This window comes from Tenrec ecaudatus, chromosome 7 (assembly GCF_050624435.1).
Source record: "Tenrec ecaudatus isolate mTenEca1 chromosome 7, mTenEca1.hap1, whole genome shotgun sequence".
Lineage (NCBI taxonomy): Eukaryota > Metazoa > Chordata > Mammalia > Afrosoricida > Tenrecidae > Tenrec > Tenrec ecaudatus.
Window position 1 is genome coordinate 11,393,091 of NC_134536.1, and position 8,223 is coordinate 11,401,313.

At 42.0% G+C, this 8,223-nt stretch overlaps 1 non-coding gene across 1 annotated transcript; it reads left to right on the top strand.

Annotated features, from left to right (window-relative positions):
* The first annotated feature begins 3,829 nt into the window (after positions 1-3,829).
* LOC142453939 (U6 spliceosomal RNA) lies at positions 3,830-3,932 on the top strand. The gene has a single exon (XR_012785493.1). It is a non-coding gene; the product is annotated as a U6 spliceosomal RNA (small nuclear RNA).
* The last annotated feature ends 4,291 nt before the right edge of the window (positions 3,933-8,223 follow it).

Genomic DNA, 8,223 nt, shown 5'->3' on the forward strand with positions numbered 1-8,223 from the left:
ACACACACACACACACACACCTATATACATACACACACACACACCTATATACATACACACACACACACACACACACATATATATATATATATATATTCTTTTTTTGCATGATGCCTTATACCTGGTCCCTTTGGCACCTTGTGATCGCACCGGCTGCTGTGCTTCTTCCTTGTGGGCTTTATTGCTTCTGAGCTAGATGGCCGCTTGTTCACCTTCAAGATAGGCCCTTCTTTAAGGGGCCTTTAGGTGGATTTGAATCTCCACACCCCAGTGGAGCAAGTCAATGGTTTGTGTCATCCTGGAACACCCATGTCTGCTGTGTTTGCTGCTGCAGAGTTGATTCTGACTCACCACGACAATCCCAGAGCAGGAGTGTACTTTCCAGGGACTCAAACCTGGGACCTTTCAGGGGTTGATCCCCAGGATTCTTTTCTGAAGGGCTGATTTGTTAGAAGTAGATTTTCATCCTTCTGAGGCAACTCTGAGTACAATGGAACCACCAGCTTTGTGGCTAACGACTGAAGGACTTAGCCATTTGCACCACCAGGGGATCCATATTTACCTCCCACACCCACTGTGGTAGCAACATAATTTGGTGTCAACTTGCGGAGGGGTGGGTGTCTAGGCTGCCAATAAGGTTACACCTTGATGACCTCATTTGGAGGCACCACAGAGATAGATACACTCACTCCCTGAGAGGCATTCCTATTGACAAGCCACATGGAGCTAAGCTGATGTCAGCTAGAAGCCATATGAGATGCTGCCACCACCACTGGATCCACAAGACAGTCCATCTACTGGCCTGGAATCTCACTGCACTTGGCATCGTTGCATTATTGCGTGAATCTGAAGAGGAATTTACAGACTGGTACTCGACATATGGGCTAAGGTCAGGTTTATGGACCTGATCTGGATTGGGCTGAGATGTTTTCTTAATATACAATTAATCTTTGCTAGAAAATTCTCTCTTACACACATACGAGTGTCTATGAATTTGTTTCTCTAGTCTACCCAGACTAACACACCCTACCTAGTAGATCCATTTGTGGTAGAGAGAAGAGAGGCTCTATGCAGAAGATAACAGGAGGCTCCCTCTAAATGGATTCATTGAAGTAGGTAAGGTGTGTTCTTGAGGAACATGCTCCATGAAGGTGGGCCTCCATCTGTCCTGGAGTACAGAAGCTGCTGAAGGATCATTGCTTTGTCTTTTTTTTTTTTTTTTGGAGGAGCCCTGGTGGCATAGTGGCTATGCATTGGGCTGCTAACTGCAAGGTCGGCAGTTTGAAACTATCAGCCACTCTGAGGGAGACATATGAGGCTGCCTACTCCCACAAAGAGTTCTAGTCTCAGAAACTTCCAGAGTCAGTTCTATCTCGTTCTATAGGGTCCCTATGACTTGGGATAGACTTGGTGGCAGCAAGGTTTATTATTATTATTTTTTGGTTTGGGGGATCAAGAAGCTTTAAGGAAACTACTTTTGAGCGGCTCGAATCATTATCCTAATCAATTAGTTTTTTAAAAAGTATCATTGTGATGTAGTATAAGTCATATTAATTAGGCATTCAAAAGGACAATGGACTATCTTGAAACTGGTTGACGCTTTATTTAAAAAATTTTAATTTCTTAACAGCATTTGGAGCTTCATGGTGAGATATGGTAAGTTTGCAATAAATCACACTGGGAAAGATGAAGATCAAAGTAGGAATCACCTGGTCTGAGCCCATGAACATCAACATGTGAGTTTTTATCTGAATTTCTTTCTGTCAAATTCTGGGAACTTTTTTCTCTATATACTTCTTTCGTGCATTTCTGTTTCTAAGACCTTCACTACTGTGGGTGGGGGGGGGGATGTTCAGGGGAAGACATGAAAGGCAGGTTGGGTTCCATGCTCTGCACTATGTGAATCAGAGAAAATAGCAGGCAGGTCAGTGGACAAGCTCTTAACTCTGACAAATAGCTTTCCCTCCCCAAGTCTATACAGTGAGTATTTCTGACTGAAGTTGGAGATGACTGAATTAGTTTATACGAGCAAAGTGCCTGGCACCATACCCACCCCCTGTTGCAGTGGTCGTTTGCTGCTGAGCCCATGATTCAGCTTATAGTGACCATAGAGGATTGAAGAGAACTGCCCTGTATTTATGATTTCCTGCACTATGGTTATTATACATTGGACTGAAATTGTTAAGGTTGCCAGTTTGAAACCACCAGTAGCTTTGGGGAGGAAAGTGGGACTTTCTACACCTGCCAACAATTATAGTCTCGGAAATGCACAGGGGCAGTTCATGCCTGTCCTATAGGGCTGCAATGAGTCAGTGTTGACTTGATTGCAGTGAGCATGGTTTGGGTTTTTGAATGGTTATGTGTTGGGCTGCTAAACACAAGGTCAGAAATTCAAATCACCATTCAGCACCTCAAAGAAGAAGCTTTCTACTCTTGTAAAGAGCTACAGCCTCAGAAAGTCACAGGGACAATTCTACCTTGCCTTATAGGGTCACTGTGAGTTAGAGTTGACTTGATGACAATGAGTTTAAAAATTTTTTAAAAATCTTTACAGGAGTAGATCACCAGGATTGCCGAACTTTCAGTTATCAGTCAAGTGCTTCACCATTGCACCAAAGGGTTGCTTGTACCCACTCCAAACCCAAACTACTGAGTCAATTTTGACTCAGAGAAACTCTAAGAACTGGTACATTTGAAAGATGGTATTGGAGAAAATATTGAAACTACCATGGGCTGACAAAAGAACAAATAAATCTGTCTTAGTAGAAGTATTGCCAGAATGCTCCTTAGAGGCAAGGATGGCGTGACTTCATTCCACTTGCATTGGACATTTCAGGAGAGACTAATCTTTGGAGAAGGATATCATTCTTGGTGAAGCAGAGGGATAGCAAAATACAGGAAGACCTTTGGCAAGGTAGATTGATACGATGGCTTCAACTATAGCCTGAAACATAACAATTGTGAGGATGGCACAGGACTGACACTGTTTTCTTCTGTTGTACACAGAGTCATTATGAGGAGCCATCGAAAAGGCACCTAACAATAACAATAGGGTTTTTAAAGATAAAATCTTTCCCTGCATAAAAAGCCTTTTCTCTAAGAGTGGCTGCTGGATTTGAACTGGTAACCTTGAGGTTAGCAGTCCAACCTTTATCACCTGGTGTCACCAGGACTCCCTTTTATCCACCCTATTGCTAAAATTGTTTAATTAATGTTGACTGTTATTTTTTGAAAATCATTTTATTTGGGGCTCGTACAATTCTTACCACAATCCATACATACATCCATAGTGTCAAGCTCATTTGTACATTTGTTGCCCTCATCATTCTCAAAACATTTGCCTTCTACTTGAGCCCTTGATATTGGCTGCTCATTTTCCCCTTCCCTCCCTACTGTCCCTCCCTCATGAACCCTTCATAATTCATACATTATTATTATTTTGTCATATATTACAGTCTGATGTCTCCCCCCATCCTCTTCTCTGCTGTCCATCCCCCAGGGAGGAGGCTATACATAGATTCTTGCAATTGGTTCCCCCTTTCTACCTCACATTCCCTCCACACCGCAGGCATCGCCACTCTCACCACTGGTCCTGAAGGCATCATCTGTCCTGATTCCCTGTTTCCAGTTGCTATCTGTACCAATGTATATCCTCTGGTCTAGCTAGATTTGTAAGGTAGAATTGGGATCATGATAGTTGGGGAAGGAAGCATTTAAGAACTAGAGGAAAGTTATATGTTTCATCGTTGCTACCCTGTACCCTGACTGGCTCATTTCCTCCTCCGCACAACCCTTCAGTAAGGGGGTGTCCAGTTACCTACTGATGGACTTGCTTCGGTGGCACATATACTAAAATTGGAATGGTACAGAGAAGATTAGCATGGCCCCTGCTCAAGAATGACTATTATTTTTTACATTATTGTGATTTGTTATTAGAGTATAAGGTGACATTCTTCTACTTTGACCTTTCAATTAATTTAGAAATTCCTTCCTAAGCATTTCCTGATTCCCTTTCTTCATGAGTTCACCCTAGGCTTGCTGATAGTTGTTGGATCCATGAACATATAAAAATGATGTACACATAAAAGATATGTGTTTGAGAGATGTAGAAAATGATAAAAATCCATATATATGATCCTACTCAATACTTGGAAAAAAGGGGCATGGTATCCTTGGATACCATAGAGTTACCCAGAGATGCAATATATTAAAACCATTCTGAAGACATTTCTGCTCTCAAGGAATTAATCCTCTGGTAATTTTCTTATTCCAGACTTATGTTTAAGATCCAAATATGTCTTTTCAGAGCCTTTGTTTAGTTGTCAGGATAATTATTTTTTAGAACTTGAGAAAGTTTCATCCCAAGTTGTCTGTCTTCTTGAAGCCCTGCTTTCTATTACTCAAATCTGTTTATTCCGTGTGGCTCCATATGATGTGTTGCTAACCAGCTGCTGGTGCAGTGGTTAAATGGCTGCTTGGTTGCCGACCCCAAGATCAAACCCAGCAGCCACTCCATGGGAAGAAGACGCGGCAGCCTGCATTACAGCCTTGACACCCAGAAGGGGCAGTTCTAGTCTAGCTTGAAGGACGGTGGCGAGTTAGAATGGACTCAGTTACCATGGGTACGGATACTTCCTCAATGTGTAACATTTGGCTTGGGAATGAGACATTTCCTCAACTCAAATAAGCAAACTAACCCTCAAAACCTTGACGACAGTTTGGGACATGCTTTGGAAAACAGAAACGCAAACCAGTGGCTATCCAGTTGAGGGAGCACACATGCCCTACGTGTGTTAGAGCAGCATGCACCCCACAGGGCTTCCCGTGCCTGCAACCGCCCAGAAGTGAATTGCCAGAACTTTCTCTTGACAGGCCCCTTCGAGGATTCAAACCACTCACCTAGCCACCCACCATTTTACCATATGCAATCTGTGGGATGTTTTAGTCAGGTCATTCATAGCTAAGCAAGGCATGAGCTTGTTTTTCACTATCAGTGGTTTCCAGTTTGGGTTCAACCATCATCTCACCGAATCAACTTATGATTTGAACATTTTTTTTTATCTCTCAGCTGTTCCTGTCTATTTTTTCCCCCATGAGTACTCAAACTAGCTTTTACAATTTCAGAGACAAACATGAGTGGGTAGAACATACTGGGCATTAGGGGCTGGTAAATGCCAAGTTTCTGGCGGAATTTGTGTGGTTTGTTTGTTCTAGCTAAGCATGTCTTGGTTTCCCAGTGAGTAAAACTTGGTGTAAATGTTGCTACTTATCCACCTGTCAAGGATGGTGTGAGAATGAGTAATAATATCTGAGCCATATTTTTGCTCCTTAGAAGGAAGGTGCTATATAAATACAAAGTGTTATTCCATTAAAAAATACTTGTATGATAACAGCATATGTTCAATGCCATTTCCTTGACCAGTTTTACAAATATATTTTGGTGTGACAATATGGTTAGTATGTGTGTATGCTACACTCTGTGTTCTATTTTCTATCTGGGTGGTGTAACATATCGAACATTAAAGGGGAAAGAAAAACATAAGGGTGCTGTTCTAGATATATAATGAAACCAAGGAAAACCAAAAGTTCACCAAATGAAAGACTGACAAACCAACTGCGCGGGAGTCCATTTCAATTCATGACGACCCCTCCTGTGTTCAACTTAAAATGACACATTGGGTTTTGTGATCTTCCAGAAATAGATGGCCAAAATTTTCTTTTCAGGAGCCTCTCACTGGATTCAAACAACCAAAGACCCCTGCTAGATTCTAACCAAAAGACCCAAACCCACACTCACTGCCAAAGAGTTGATGCCAAATCCTAGTGATCTTATAGGACAGGAAAGAACTGCCCCTGAGAGTTCCTTTCTACAGGAGTAGAAAGTCTCATCTTTTTATAGGAGTAGACAGTCTCATCTTTTTACAGGAGTAGACAGTCTCATCTTTATCCCTCAGAGTGGCCGGTGGCTTCGAACTGCTGACCGTGTGGTTAGGAATGCAATATGTAACCACGACACCACAAGGGTTGCGGCTGCTGAATGGCACTTGCACGTTTGCGTTTACATAGATGTTAGTGAGCTACCTTCTGAGTACAACCTGTGGTTTTCATGTGTGTGTGTGTGTGCCACATGGGTGTGTGCCATTAGCCACCCCTCTCCACCCTAGATATTTTCCGACGTGTCATTATGCCAATATTTGTTTTTGCATGTTGTAAAAATTAGCATAGCCCATTTACAAAAATCCCTCCTGGAGAGAAGGAACAGGTGGCACAGGAAAGTAGGAAGGTGTGTGTTTTTGGCGTAAAACTGCCATGTACAGCAATACAATAGAAATGAATTAAAATGCAATTTGAGCAAACGATATTTGTCTATTAGTCTTAGTTTTCCCTCAGTGATTTGCAGCTAACGTGGTGAAGGTAGTGCAAGGGCGACCGTGAAACTCAGGCCCAGGGTAGTGCTGACTGGAACACCAGGGGGAGAGCATGACACAAAGAGTTTTTTGTACCTCAGCCAACCAATTCTGAAACTTCCCTTGTTTAATGAAGAAGTGGAATTGGACCTTTCCATCACTGCAGCATGCCCAGAAGAGTGGCATGCACATGGAAATGCAGTGTAGTGTGGTCATCTTTTGGATAGCAGAGTTCCTCAGAGCCAAAGTACACTTCCTGGGAATCCTGAATAGGGGCCTCGGCAGCCGCTTACTTCCCACCAGACCTGCCCTCGCTTCTCTCAGAAAATCAGTGGACTGCCTTCTTTATGGGCGAGAGACATTCTCCTCTGCCCTCATCAAATCCTCTACATCCATTAGCTACTCAAAAACAACAACAAAAATCAAAGTCAAAAACCCACTTCAGTTTGAAATAATTTTAGATTTGCTGAAGATTCATGAAGATCACAATGTGTTCCCATCCACCCTTCCACCGGCTTCTCCAAATGTCAACAGTACATTATAAATGACAAAACACTACAAACCTCTGTTTTCTCCTTAGGTTTCGCTAGCTGCTTTTGGCACTTGCCAGCAGATCGTCTCTGTAGCCATTTTGTGTTCTCTTGACCATTTTCTATTTCTCGCATTCCTTCTACATTTTTTACACAAAAACTGTAAGACTGGTTTCCTTTCCCCATTATTGATAACTGATTGACTGATCAATATGACTCATAGATATTTGGTTTATTCTTTCAGTGGTAATCCAATAATAATGCTATTAATTAAGTTGCTAACATGGTATTAGATTTGTCTATTGCTCTTTTGACATGCCTTCATCTTACCCTTTATCTTACAAGGAACTCTGGTGGTAATGTGGATTAAGCTTTTGGCTGCCAATCATAAAGTCAGTGGGTCAAACCTACCTCCAGCAACTTGGGAGAAAGATAAGGCTGTCTGTCTTCATAAAGATTTATTATCTGAAAAACCCTATATAAGGCCGCTAATTGACTCAAAGGCAGTGGATTTGGTTTTGGTTATTATAAAAACATATAGGTACAGCTACATGAAATATAGATTAATTTTTTTAAATGCTCCTTACTTTCTGGCTAAAGGATGTTCAAAACTCTTATTTTGTCCTTGCTTCTGCCTGAGAATCCCAGTGAGATCCATGCAGTGAGAAAGTTCCTACCAACAACCCTGTGATTGCCCCATTTTGAAACAGAATTTTCCCAGCCCCAGTCCAGTCTTAAGATGATTTCAGCCCCCACTGCCATCCTGTGTAAAAGCTCATGAGAGACTTGGGAGCCAAAACTAGTCAATTTACTAAAAAAATGTACATCCATCAGAAGTCCATTCTGAATCATGGGTACTCTTTGGAACAGGATAGAACTTCTGAAATGGGAATGCGTCACAGGAGTAGAAAGCCTCATATTTCTCTGTTGGAGCAGTTGGTGGTTTTGAACTTTTGGTCTTGTGGTTAGCAGTCCCATGTGTAACCACTATGCCACCCGGGCTCCTCTCAGTTTAGCCACTTCTGAACTCCTGACTTTAAAAAATAAAGAAACACTGAAGTAATACTAGTTTGATGTTGTTAGTCACCAAAATGTTGGATAATTTGTCATACAACAACAAGGACTAGTGTGGATATTGGTTACCGGAGATGGAGCGCTCTTGTTGGAGTGCCTGGAATGGGAGAAACTCTCCCAAAGCCAATGCCATGGTTAATGTTGTAATAAGTAGAAGCAGACAGAGTCTGGAGGGACTTTTCAGAAAATGTTAATGGCCGTTTAAAGAGCCC